At 43.1% G+C, this 13,450-nt stretch overlaps 1 protein-coding gene across 1 annotated transcript in view; it reads right to left on the bottom strand.

Moving 5' to 3' along the window:
* FRMPD4 (FERM and PDZ domain containing 4) overlaps positions 1 to 13,450 on the bottom strand; it is an 852,755-nt gene that overhangs the window by 802,777 nt on the left and 36,528 nt on the right. The window contains exon 4 of the mRNA XM_079910629.1: positions 3,323 to 3,444. The gene's annotated coding sequence lies outside the window, so the exon portion shown is untranslated. The remainder of the gene's footprint in view (positions 1 to 3,322; positions 3,445 to 13,450) is intronic.

Genomic DNA, 13,450 nt, shown 5'->3' with positions numbered 1-13,450 from the left:
TTTGTCATTTATAAGTAAGACCCGATAATTGGGCTTACTCACGAGACAAGTCTCCGTTAAAATAAAAATAAATCTACAAGGTAAAAGTGACCAAAAACCCCAATGATTCTGAGCAACGCAACAGTCGTAAACAGGGCATGTTTTCAATCTATTTCAACATCTAATTATTTATTTTTAATACTCTTTATTTGAAATAGCTTAAGACTCATAAGAAGCTACAAAAATAATATAGAGGTCTGTGTACCCTGCACCCAGCTTCTCCGAGTGAGAACATCTTACATACCTTACATACATACCTTACATCCACAGCCAAGACCAGGTGATTGACACTGATACAATACATTGACATTAACTCAGCTAATAATCTTATTTGGATTTCACTATGCACAAGGCACTGTTAGGCACTTTTATATAATAACTTCATGAGGTAAATTTATTATCTCCATTTTGGAGAAAGAAGACTTAAATAAAAAGGGAAAAGCAGACATTTCCCCTTCTTTTGGTCTTTAGTATCAGGCATGTGGCTGAGGCACTCCTGTCTAATGACATTCATTTCAATATGAGGGATTTATTTTTTTAACCTTTATATTGGGTCTTTATTAAGTCAGAGCTCTTCGATTCTCAAATGTATAAAGTTCACACGATCTAGATAACTAATGAGAACCTGCTGTACAGCACAGGGAACTCTACTTCCCTTTGCTGTACAGTAGAAACTAACACAACATTGTAAAACAACTCTATCCCAATTTAAAAAGAAGTTCACACGATCCATTCACTTTTTTTTTTTTATATTACCGTTAGGCATGAAGTGAGTGAAGAGATCACAAAGCAAAGAGGGTCCATCCTACAGCTCAGGATGGCAAAAGTCCGAGGTCTTAAGTCACTTTTGCTTTTCCTCAAAACCATAGCAACTCTATTTCTGTTCTTATTTTTCTCCTGCACCCAGACAATACTGTTTTTATCCTCTGAGGATTATTCTAAAAATAAAATGAGAAAGAAAAAGAAACACGTAAAGGTCTCTATCTTTGGTTTCTAAATGTTACTTTTAACCTCTCATTTATTTTAACCACCATTCCCTACCAGAAAACGCTCTGCCCGCTGCACTGTCTTCAGGCTCCACGCAGTTAGAAAATGCATGGCCTTAATGCTTCCTGTGCCCCTGGTCCTTCTACCACCACTGGGGGGGGGGGGGTGGGCGGCGGGCATAAAGGAAATATGGTGGAGCTTGCTGGGGCTCCGCGCTGAGCTATGGGCCATTACTTCTTGTCTGATTTCCACCTCTGCCTTTCTGCAACCATTAGGCCAAGTCCAGCCTAAACAGTTGGGACCTCACATAGGAGTTTTTCTCCTACTTCCCTGGCCACTCCTTCTCGGTCTCTTTTCCCATTTCCTTCTCCACTTTCTGACCTCCAAAGCCAGAGTCCTTAGGGACCATCCTCAGCCTTTTCCCTAAAACACTGATTCTCTACCAAGGGTGATTTTCAGCCCAGGGGCCATTTGGCATTGTGTGCAGACAATTTTGGTTGCCACACCTGGGGGTGGGGTGGGAGGTGTGCTAATGGTATCTAGTGGGTAGAGGCCAGGGATGCTGCTAAACATCCTACAGTGTATATTATAGGACAGGACAGCCTCTGCAACAAAGAATTATCCCACCCCAAGTGTCAATAGTGCCCAGGTTATAAAGTCTTGCCCTAAAGATCTCACTCAATGCCACGCTATACCCAGATTCAGCCTATGCGCCGATGACTCCCAAATTTCAATCTCCGGTCCTGCCTTCTCCCCCACCTCCAGGTTCTTCTATGCAACTGCCTCCACTTATGTCTATTAGATGCCTCAAACTTAACTTGTTCACAACCGAGCTTGCCGGCATCCACAAACCTACTTCTCCCCTAGTCCACCCCGTACTGATGAAGGGACCATGCAAGTAGTCATCTTAGATCCAAATTCTGACTCTGCAGGCACACTCTGATTAGAATCAAAGAACAGGGGAGCTCTGAGGGATCGCATTCGGGGGATGAGGAGCGCAAGACCCAGAACTTTTGAGGTGTCTCTAAACCTACACATTTAACTTGATGGCAGAGCCAGAATGAGAACGACCGTTTCCTACAGCTTTGGGTCCAACTGACTTCCCCGGAGCTGACTTGGCTCCCTCGGGTAAAACACATAGCTCGGTTACGTTCTCTTCAATAGTCTCATAAGTCAACGTTAGTAAGCTTTATTTAGTGCAGGGTTCAGCAAACCACAGCCCATGGGCCGAACGTGGGCTGCCACCTGTTTTCGTATGGCCCATGAACAGAATGATTTTACCATTTTTAAATACTTGGGGGAAGAAATCCAAATAATAATAATGTATGACATATGAAAATGATATTAAAAACAAATTTTAGTGTCTGTGAATCAAGTGTGATTGAGACACAGACACGCCCATTTTTAATGTATTATCTATGGCTGCCTTAGTGCTATGAGAGCTGAATCGAGAAGTTGCAACACTCGCTGTATGACGAGCAAAGCTGAAAATGCCCCGCCCGTTACAGAACAAGTTTAGTGACCCCGGTACATTGACAAGAGCCCACATTTGAGACTTAAAAACCAAACAAACAAACATGGATTTCAGTTTGGTCTCAGCTGGCAGTGTGATCTTTGAGTGTGATCCAATGTCCGTGAGCCTCATACTGAACAGGGATAGTAATACTTTCCTTGAAGGACTGTTTAGGAGTATTAGAAGTAATATGCCTGTAATAGTCTGGAGTATAGTAGCAGGAACTCAACAAATATTAGCAAAAATAATAATACTTATTCATATTATTATTATCACAAACTTTACCCTTCAAATTGTCCCCTTTGGTATGCTTTGAGAGATTTTGTGTCAAATGCCTTTCTCTGAAATCCAGGCAAATACACATTCCCATCACATTATGTTTTTTGACAGCAAACTGGAGGGAGGTTAATATCTTTATAATTCATATGTCATTGCTCCCAATCATGAATTCCCTGAGTAGTTAGTTTCCTGGAAAAATTGTCTCCTGAGTGATAAAGGTGACACTATCTGAAATAGGAAATCATCGTGACCTGCCCAATCCTCTTTCCAATTTTCTTATTCCAAGACTGTCAGAAAATAAGTTTAGTTAACAGAAAATGGGGAAACCAGCATTAAGTTAGTGAAGAACATGTAGAAACAGTCCCCAAACTCCCAGGACCCCACTCTTTCAGATTTCCTGGAGGGCACGGAGTGTGGCCACAGAGGCAGAGATGGGCTGTGGTTTTTGACTGGCATCCCCACAGGCTTTCAGAGACAAGAGACAGGAGCATGCCTGACACTCACCTTGCCTGCGGCCGCCATCAGGACCACAACCTCAGCCCCGGCCACCTCCAGTCCTGCAGGAGATTCTGTCGTCCCTGGGGGCTTCTCGGCCTCAGGCTTGCCTCCTGGCTTACATCTCATTCCTGGAGTGGAAAAGAGGTCAAGTCTAGCTCTTTTTCTTTGTGTGACCCCATCCTTTCCCCCTCTTGCATCCTGCCATTTTCTCCTGCTCTCCAGGTACTTTGGGCTGAGCAAAGAGTCACTTCCAGCCTCCTTAGACTTCCTCTTCCTGCCGAGCTGCCCTTTCTATGGTACTTTCTGGGATGATCCAAATTGCTCATGAGTGACAAGACGTCATCTTGCTAATTAACATACGGCCTAATTATGGCAGTGTTACACTTTAGGAGACAGAATTAAAGTCTGAAGTGACCTAAGTAATTAAGAGAGGCAGACAGAGACAAATGAAAGCAGCAGCAATAACATGGGGGTCAGCCATGACTTGGCCACGTCCTGTGAGGCTGAGAACCACTGGCCAAGACTCAGGTGCACGGACACCTCGGGATCGGCTCCAAGCAGGTTGCTGTTGTAAAAAGAGAGCATCCCTATGTAGGGCAAGATGGGATTTTCTTTCCTCCTCCCCCTCTTTATCCTTTCCTCCACCATCCCTGGCACCGAGGTGCCGCCTGATAAGACAGAGTAAATGAATCAGAAAAATGCACGCCCACAAAGCTGAATTTTCACACACTGGTGTAGAAGAGACGGGACTGATAGCTTAACTGCTGTGCTGAGGCTGACGCTGCTAGTAAGTGCTCCCTACTCTGCTAGGAAATCTGGCCGAGAATTAGGACAAATGAGGACATGATGTGGGCATTCTGGCTTCCCCCAGAAGTTGACCTGCGGTCAAGAATGTAAGTACAAGTTGTTTATTTGGGAGGAGCTCTAGCAAGCACTGGCAGGGAGTAAGAAAATGAGACAGGGGAGGAAAAGAAGGCAACAAAAGGGGTGTTAACAAGCAAATCAGCCCTGCAGCTCAATCCAGCTGGGCAACTCGGGGAGACAGAGTAGAACAGAGGTCAGCCAACCTTTCCTGTAAAGGGCAGAGAGTAAATATTTTAGGCTCTGAGAGCCATGGAGCGTCTGTCACAATGACTAAATTCTGCCATTGTAGAAAAAATGCAGCCAGAGACAATACGTAAACGAGTGGGTATGGCTGTGTTCCAGTACAACATTATTTACAAAACCGGGCAGCCAACCCTACAGGCAGCTGTAGTTTGTCAACCCCTTGCTATAGCATAGTGTTTCTCAAACTCCTGTGGTGAAGGACGAATTTTTTTAAAATGTCCAATCCATTGCAAAACAAGACTTTTGTAAATGCAACAAATGAATCACTGAATAAATGAAATTTAAAAAACAGGCATACCAAGTACAGTCTTTTTTAATTATGAGAATCAAAAGACACAGAATACCTTGGTCCAGTTGTTTTAAACGTTTCTAAATGCTCACTCTGATGTTCTGCACCTAACTTATCACAGACAGGTCAGGCCCTTGATCTCAGCCAAGGCCATCACCACAGTTCACAGCACCGCTTGTGTCTTACCAGGTAAGGAGGCTGGGACTGTTATCCACTGACACTGCCCATCATTATCAAGGGCTGATCTCCGACACACTGACTCCTGGTCCTGCTAGCCTGTCTGGCAAAGGAACCAAGCACACTTCTGCAGTCTAAGAGGTCATGGGCAGAGCGTCGCTTCAGTGTGATAGAATAGAAAGATGATGGGCTTGGAAGGCAAAGGAATTGAGATAAAAGTCCTGATTCTGCCACTTAACTTCTCTGTTTCTACATTTCCTTGTCTGAAAAATGAGTATAATATGGTGAGGGTTGGGTTGAGCTTTGGGTTTTTTTTTAAAGACTTTATTTTTTTACAGTAGTTTCAGGTTCCCAGCAAAACCGAGAGTAAAGTACAAAGAATTCCCATATACTTCCTACCCCACACATGCATAGCCTTCCCGGTTATCAACATCCCCATGAGTGATACATTTGTTGCAGTGGATGAACCGACATGGACACATAATTACCCAGAGTCCATAGGGTTCACTCTTAGTGTTGTACATTCTGTGGGTTTTGACAAATGTATAATAATATGTATCTATCACTGTAGTACCATACAAAGTAATTTCACTGCCCTAAAAATCCTCTGCGCTCTGCCTGTTCATCCCTCCCGCCCCTCAACCCCTGGCAACCACTGCTTTTTTCACTGTCTCCATAGTTTTGCCTTTTCCAGAAGGTCGTATAGTTGGAATCATACATTATATAGCCTTTTCAGATTGGTTACTCTCACTTAGTAATATGCATTTAAGGTGTCTCCATGGCTTGGTAGCTCAGTTTTTATTAGCACTGAATATTCTACCATCTGGATGCACCACTGTTTATTTACCCATTCACCTTCTGAAGGACATCTTGGTTGCTTCCAAGTTTTGGCAATTATGAATTAAGCTGCTATAAACATCTGTGTGCAGGTTTTGGTGTAGACTTAAGTTTTCAACTTCTTGGTATAAATACCAAGGAACGCAATTACTGAACCGTATGGTAAGAGTGCATTTAGTTTTGTAAGAAACCACCAAACCGTCTTCCAAAGTGGCTGCACCGTTACATTCCCACCAACAGTGAATGAGAGTTCCTGTTGCTCCACATCCTTGTCAGCACTTGGTATTTTGGCCATTCTAACACGTATGCAGTGACATCTCATTTTTGTTTTAGTTTGTATGTCCCTGATGATATATGATGCGGAGCGCCTTTTCATATGCTTACTTGCCATCTGTACGTGTTCTTTGGTGAAGTGGCCGTTAAAGTCTTTGGCCCATTTTTTATTTAATTAATTAATTTTATTTATTTTTGGCTGCGTTGGGTCTTCGTTGCTGCACGCGGGCTTTCTCTGGTTGCGGCGCACGGGCTTCTCATTGCGGTGGCTTCTCTCTTTGCAGAGCACGGGCTCTAGGGTGCGAGGGCTTCAGTAGTTGTGGCACACGGGCTCAGTAGCTGTGGCTCGCAGGCTCTAGAGCTCAGGCTTAGTAGTTATGGTGCACGGGCTTAGTCGCTCCACGGCATGTGGGATCTTCCTGGACCAGGGCTCGAATCCGTGTCTCCTGCATTGGCAGGTGGATTCTTAACCACTGTGCCGCCAGGGAAGCCGTGGCCCCTTTTTTAAAGGGTTGTTTATTTTCTGATTACTGAGTTTTAAGAGTTCTTTGTATATTTTAGACAGCAGTCCTTTATCAGATGTGTCTTTTGCAAATATTTTCTCATTTTGAGTTGAGTTTTAAATGGCCTGATAAGAAGCCCTAGTATATACATTTGGGGCACATTAACAAAAACTCAGTAATAACGCCCTCCCCATAAAATCTCAAAATTATATAAAAAGTTAGAGCTAGAAGAAATCTGACAGACTGTCTCCCATGAACCCTTATTTTTCTCCCTTGTCCTCCATTCTACATCATTCCCTTGCACTCACCCACCTAGTTTAGGTGTAGTGAAGGTGGTGAAGATGAGTCAGAAAGGAGATGGGGCTGCAGCAGGAGCCTTGGAGAATGAAAGGGATTTTAATAAGACAGGGAGAGGGAGGAGGAAATTGAAATAGTAAATGTTTATTAAGCACCTATTATATTCTAGGTTCCATGGGGTATACATGTACGAATAGTAAACTGCCCTTATTCTTAAAGAATTTATGGTTTAATGAGGGTGGATAATAAAATCATGAGATGAATGTGATATTCATTGATTGCCTTCTATGTGCCAGGGATCTCGCTAGATTCTTTGTATACATTAGCTATAATCCGATTAACAACCCGGCAAAGAAGATGCTGTTAACCTCATTTTAAAGAGGAAACTGACGCACAAGGAGGTTGTGTGACTTATTCCAAGCCACACAGCTAGTAAGTAACAGAGCTGAGATTCAAGCCCAGGGCTGTCTGATTCCAACGGTCACACTCTTCATACATCAAGCTGTTGAGAAGAGCTCCTAAGACAAATCACAGATAATTTCACTGTGAGAAGTGCAACCTGGACTGAGAAAAGAATACACAAAGACTCATAAAATGGAAAACGATCCATACGGAAGATACAAAAGAAATGGCTTCACTATATGAAGTTTGTGAAACATGGAAATAGGAAAAGTAGGGTCACATGATTGAGGGCTTTGACTGTAAGTCTAAGTAAGCGTTTTGAAGGTGTTTGCCAAGGCAGTGGACACCACATACTCAATGAGATTTTTCTAGGAGCTGGAAACAATAAATTAAGTTCACCTAGGGGGCTTCCCTGGTGGCGCAGTGGTTGGGAGTCCGCCTGCTGATGCGGGGGACACGGGTTCGTGCCCCGGTCCGGGAAGATCCCACATGCCGCGGAGCGGCTGGGCCCGTGAGCCATGGCCGCTGAGCCTGCGCGTCCGGAGCCTGTGCTCCGCAACGGGAGAGGCCACAACAGTGAGAGGCCCGCGTACCGCAAAAAAAAAAAAAAAAAAAAAAAATTAAACAAAAGTGCAATAAGGCCTGACACTAATATAATGTTATATGTCAATTATACCTCAATAAACAATTAAAATTTAAAAATAATTTTTAAAAGTGTGTACTCTTTAAAAGAAGTGCAATAAGGGAGAAGAGTAGTCCTCACAGAAACTTATATGTATTAAAAAGCAACAAGAATTCAAACAGTGAAACTGCCTCAAGAACAGACAAAAATCAATCAGTAGAAGACAATCAGTAGCCCAGAAAATGAATTTTTTTAAGATAAAATTGAATATTTAACAAAGAAAGCATTATAAAACAACAGAAAAGAAAAAATCATTTAGCATTTGCTGTTGAAAAAACAAATTAGGAAAAAAAGGCACTCTTACCTTATGCCATATTTCAAGTTAAATTTCAAGTGGATTTAAGAGTTTTTTAAAAAGTTAAATATAGAAAAGGTTTAATTTCTGGTAGAATATGCTCCAAAAATAATAAAACTTAAAAAAGGAAAATGCAGAAAGCTCTTCTCACATCTAAAGTTCAAAAGAGGGTATGGTGAAGGAATGACAGTACTTCAGTTCCATGGAATGACAGATGGCCATTCAAATAATTATAAAACTAAGGCAACACTAAAAAAATATTTAGGCCTGATGTAACTGTGAAGAATATGGTGCATTACTTTTATATTTTGCTGTAACAAATCACCACAAATTTAGCTGGTTAAAATAACACATATTCATTACCTTACAATTTGGGAGGTTAGAAGTTTGACATAGGTCTTACTGAGCTAAAATCCAGGAGTCTTCAAGGCGGCATTCTTTTCTACAAACCGTGTTGGAGAATCCATTTCCTTGTCTTTTGCAACCTCTAGAGGGCACCCACATTCCTTGGGCGGTGGCCCTTTCCTCCATCTTCAAAGTCAGCAAAGGCCAATTGAGTCCTCACATCACCACACTCTGACTTCCTTCCAGAGTCACATTTCCCTCTGAGTCGTCTTCTGCCTCTCTTGCACTTTTAAGGACGCTTGTGATTATCTGGGCCCACCCAGATAACCCAGGATATTCTCCCTATTTAAGATCAGCAGTAAGCAACATTTGCTCCACCTGCAATGTTAATTTCCAAGTTTTCATGTAACCTAACAAAGTACCAGGTTCAGGGATTTAGGACATGGACATCTTTGAGGGGCCATTATTCTGTCTATCACATATGGTTTTCAACAGATGGAGAAAATATATAAAAATATAACTATGTATTAGGCCATCGGGATAGTAAGCGAATATTTTCTATGCTATTTTCCAAATGTTTTGCATTGTTATATTCCTTCTACAATCTTTTGCAGACAAAACCCTACACAGCACATGCACATCACCACCATCATTTCTCTGGGTATTAAAATACAATGCTGGAGCCTTCCTGCAACAGTGCCACGCAGAGAGGTCAGACTAGCCCAGGAAGGGAGTTGAGGGGAGTCAGTGGGTCACCACCGCCTTGAGAGAAGTGGGAAAGTGGGCAGATATTTAAGCATTCACCCTCTTTACGTTTTTGAAAACTAATATTCCAGAGCAGAGTCAAGTAGTATTTCCCTTCAGGGGTATAGAGGGGAGTATTCAAAGGAAGACAGCTCATATTGAGGCCCGGGAGTGCAGGTCGGGGATGACAGGCATGATGCTGAATCAACCAGACAGTCAAAGGGGGCAGAGACAGATCTAAAGGCTGCCGTCACCTCCAACAAGTCTGGAACAGGAAAAACAACTTCTCGTGGCCATCGGACCCTTGCTACTCAGAGTTCATGGTCTGCAGACCCACTGTGCACTTATCACCCGGCATCATATTAAAATGCAGACTCTGAGATAGGAGGTCTGCAATGGGCCTGAGAATCTACAAGAGTCTGCATTTTTAGCAAACTCCCAGGCGATGCTGATACTGCTGGCCTGTAGAGTCATCCGGGAACTTGCAAGGAATGTAAATATTCACGTCCCATCTCCGACCTACAGAATCAGGAACTCTGGGGGGGAGACCACCAATCTGCTCTTTTACAAGCCCTCTAGGTGAGTCAAGTTGGAGAATCACTGGTACCCAGGACCTCAAGGCTTCTCTAAAAATCCCACCCCAACCCCCATTCCCACAGCACCTAGAAAGGGATCCTAGGACAGACCACTGGGTCACACGACCAAAGTCCGAGCACAGACCAAGAGGGGACAAATGGACCTCTTCCTCTCCTCCTGAGAGGCACTTGCGGGTCGGAGCAGCAGTTCAGGCAGCAGCTGCCCCCTAAAGCACGCACTCACACTGCTGTGTCACTGCAGTGTCGGTTACAGCAGTTGCAAGAGAGCTCAAGTGGGAGAGGGTTGTGCCGTTGCCCACGCACCTCTGCAGAGCATGGGGGCGTGTTCATGACGCTGTGTCACTTGCGTGAAGCAATCAATCTTGGGTGTTTTAGCTGAGAAGGGCTTGGAGCCATTGATTGATAAGCAGTGGTCCTCCGGCAGGGCCTAATGCCCCAGGGCAGCTGCTCACACTTCAATGTGCATGAATCCTGGGGGACCTTGGCGAAGTGTAGATTCCGCTTCAGCGGGTCTGGAGTGGCGCCTGAGAGTCTGTGTTGCAAATATGCTCCCAGGGGATACTGATCCTGCTGGTCCCTGGATCAAATGTGAGTTGCAAGGCACTACGAAACCTCCAATTTCCAGTCTACCTGGCGTCCAGAAAGATACCTTGGTACAAGGTGACCAACAGTTCTGTTTTGCTTGGGATTGAGGGAGTTGCCAGGACGCAGGACTTTCAGGGCTAAAACCAGGAAAGCGCTACACAAACCAGAATGAACTGGTCATCCTATTTAGAAGCCTATGTCAGGACTGACATTTATTAGAAAAAAACAATGGAGGGACTCCCCTGGCGGTCCAGTGGTTAAGACTCCGCGCTTCCACTGCAGGGGGCAGGGATTTGATCCCTGGTCAGGGAACTAAGATGCCCGCAGGCCGCACGGTGTGGCCAAAAAGAAAAAAAAAGAAAAAAGAAAAAACAATGGAAATCCTTGTCTACTCTACTCCCAGCTAATCTCTAATTGATCACAATTTTTCTAACTGAGCCTAAACTTGGCCCCAGGATTCTTCTTTACACTGAATTCCAGCAATCACTACCAATCCATTGGCACTAGCAAAGGAAATGAAACCTATTTCCAACTGAACTTGGAACTAAGAGTCAAAAAAAAAAACCCCCAAAACATGCTGCATTGCTTCTTGCTCTCTCCACGGAAATGAGAGACACGATGATGAGAATGATTACAACTCAGCAAAAATTGGTGTGTGTGTGTTAGGGAGGTCATTTTTCATATTTGTGTAGCAGTAATTATAAGTGAGAGTAACCCATTCAGATCCCAATGATTAATTATAAACACATCTTGGTGTAATGGAAAAAACCGTACCTAGGAAAGTTTAGGTTGGGGTCCAAATGAACGAGATAACTGCCATGAGCCTCTGTCGCCCTGGGTGAAATGGGAGAACCACACTGACCTTACACTTATGACTAATGTTTGGGTCAAGTGCTGAGCACATGCTTACATTCAGCAAGCCTGTATTCCATTTCCTTCTTTCCCTTCTTCCTTTACCAGCAGATTCATTCCCCTAGTTACAGACTTATCAAAATGAGCATTCGTGCCAGGAGGCATGAAGCCTGACTGCTGGATGACAAACACTGCAGACACCCTATGGAAGATCAGAGCACAGACATCCTTGAAGTCAGCCTCTGTAGAGCTGAATCCTGCTTGAACTCAGCTGTTACCATTGCCTTCACTGAGCTCCAAGTCTCAAAAAAGAGCATGGCCTGAAACTTTCTCCAGCCACGTTCACCATCAGCACTGTATTAGTTATCTATTGCTCTCTAACAAATTACCCTAAAACTTAGCGTCTTGAAACACCACACATTCATTATCCCATGGTTTCTGTTGGTGAGGGATCTGGGCACAGCTTAACTGAGTCCTCTGCTTCAGGGTCTCTCACAGGGCTGCGATCAAGGTGTTAAGTCTCATCTGAAGGACTGATGAGGAAGAATCCACTTCCAAACTCACTCATGTGGTTGTTGGCAAGATTCACCTCCTCAAGCGTTGTTAGACTAAGAGCCTCAGGTCCTCACGGGCAGTTGAGTAGAGGCTATCCTCAGTTCCTTACCATGCTGGCCTCTCCAGTTTGCTTCATCAAAGCCAGCCGATGAGTATGGGGAAAAGGGAACCCTCTTACACTGTTGGGAATGTAAATTGGTGCAGCTACTATGGAAAACAGTACGGAGTTTCCTTAAAAAATTAAAAATAGAACTACCATATGATCCAGCAATCCCACTCCTGGGCATATATCCAGACAAAACTATAATTCAAAAAAATACCTGCAACCCTATGTTCATAGCAGCACTATTCACAATAGCCAAGACATGGAAACAACCTAAATGTCCATCGACAGATGAATGAATAAAGAAGATGTGGTACATATATACAATGGAATACCACTCAGCCATAAAAAAAGAATGAAATGATGCCATTTGCAGCAACACGGATGGACCTAGAGATGATCATACTAAGTGAAGTAAGCCAGACAGAGAAAGACAAATACCATATGATATCACTTATATGTGGAATCTAAAATATGACACAAATGAACCTATCTATGAAACGGACTCACAGACATAGAGAACAGACTTGTATTTGCCAAGGGGAAGGGGGATGGGAGAGGGATGGATTGGGAGTTTGGGGTTAGCAGATGCAAACTATTATATATAGGATGGATAAACAACAACGTCCTACTGTAGAGCACAGGGAACTATATTCAATATCCTGTGATAAACCATAATGGAAAAGAATATGAAAAAGAATGTATATACATATGTATAACTGAATCACTTTGTTGTACAGCAGAAATTAACAAAACATTGTAAATCAACTATACTTCAATACAGTAAAATTTTTAAAAAGCCAGCCCATGAGATGAGTCAGAGAGAGTGTGTGAATATTTTGTCTTTTAAAACCAGAAGAGACATCCAATTACTTTTGCTGTATCCTATTGATTAGAAGCATATGACTAGGTCCAGCCTGCACTCAAGATGAGATTCCACAAGGGCATGAATATTGGAATCATTGGGGCTATCTTAGAGATCACCTCCCACAAGCAGCCCTTACTGAAACCACTGATTTCAAACCAGCACGAGGAATTCTGTGAAGCAACCACAGAATTGTTTCCATTCCTGCTTCTAGAAATGAAAGCACAACATTTCCTCCATCGCATTATTTAAGGAATAAAAATAAAAGATGATGTGTACTTTATTTGTTGCCATGGTGCAGTATCAAGACAATAAGGTTGTTAGGGGGACAACCATAAAAAAGTCACAGTCAGTGTCTAGTTTTGGAAAAATTGAGTAAGTTGGCGTTTCGTTCACGGACCACCCATGAAAATTGGTGTCAGAAGAGCTACTCCTCTTAGTTGTTCCGTAGTCCTCCCTGACTTCCCAAACTTTACTAAGAACTCAACTGATCCTCTGAAAGTGTTCAAAGGTTAACCCTTTCCAGTTCCAAACCTTTTATTTATTGAATAACTTCAAATAACTCATGAATAACGCACCATATCTGTCAAGAGTCAGCTATGAAGCTTGAGAATTCCTTGGTTTTCT

The sequence above is a fragment of the Stenella coeruleoalba genome (genome assembly GCF_951394435.1).
Source record: "Stenella coeruleoalba genome assembly, chromosome: X".
Lineage (NCBI taxonomy): Eukaryota > Metazoa > Chordata > Mammalia > Artiodactyla > Delphinidae > Stenella > Stenella coeruleoalba.
Note: the sequence above shows the minus strand (reverse complement) of the source record. Positions and strands in the feature narration are given on the sequence as shown.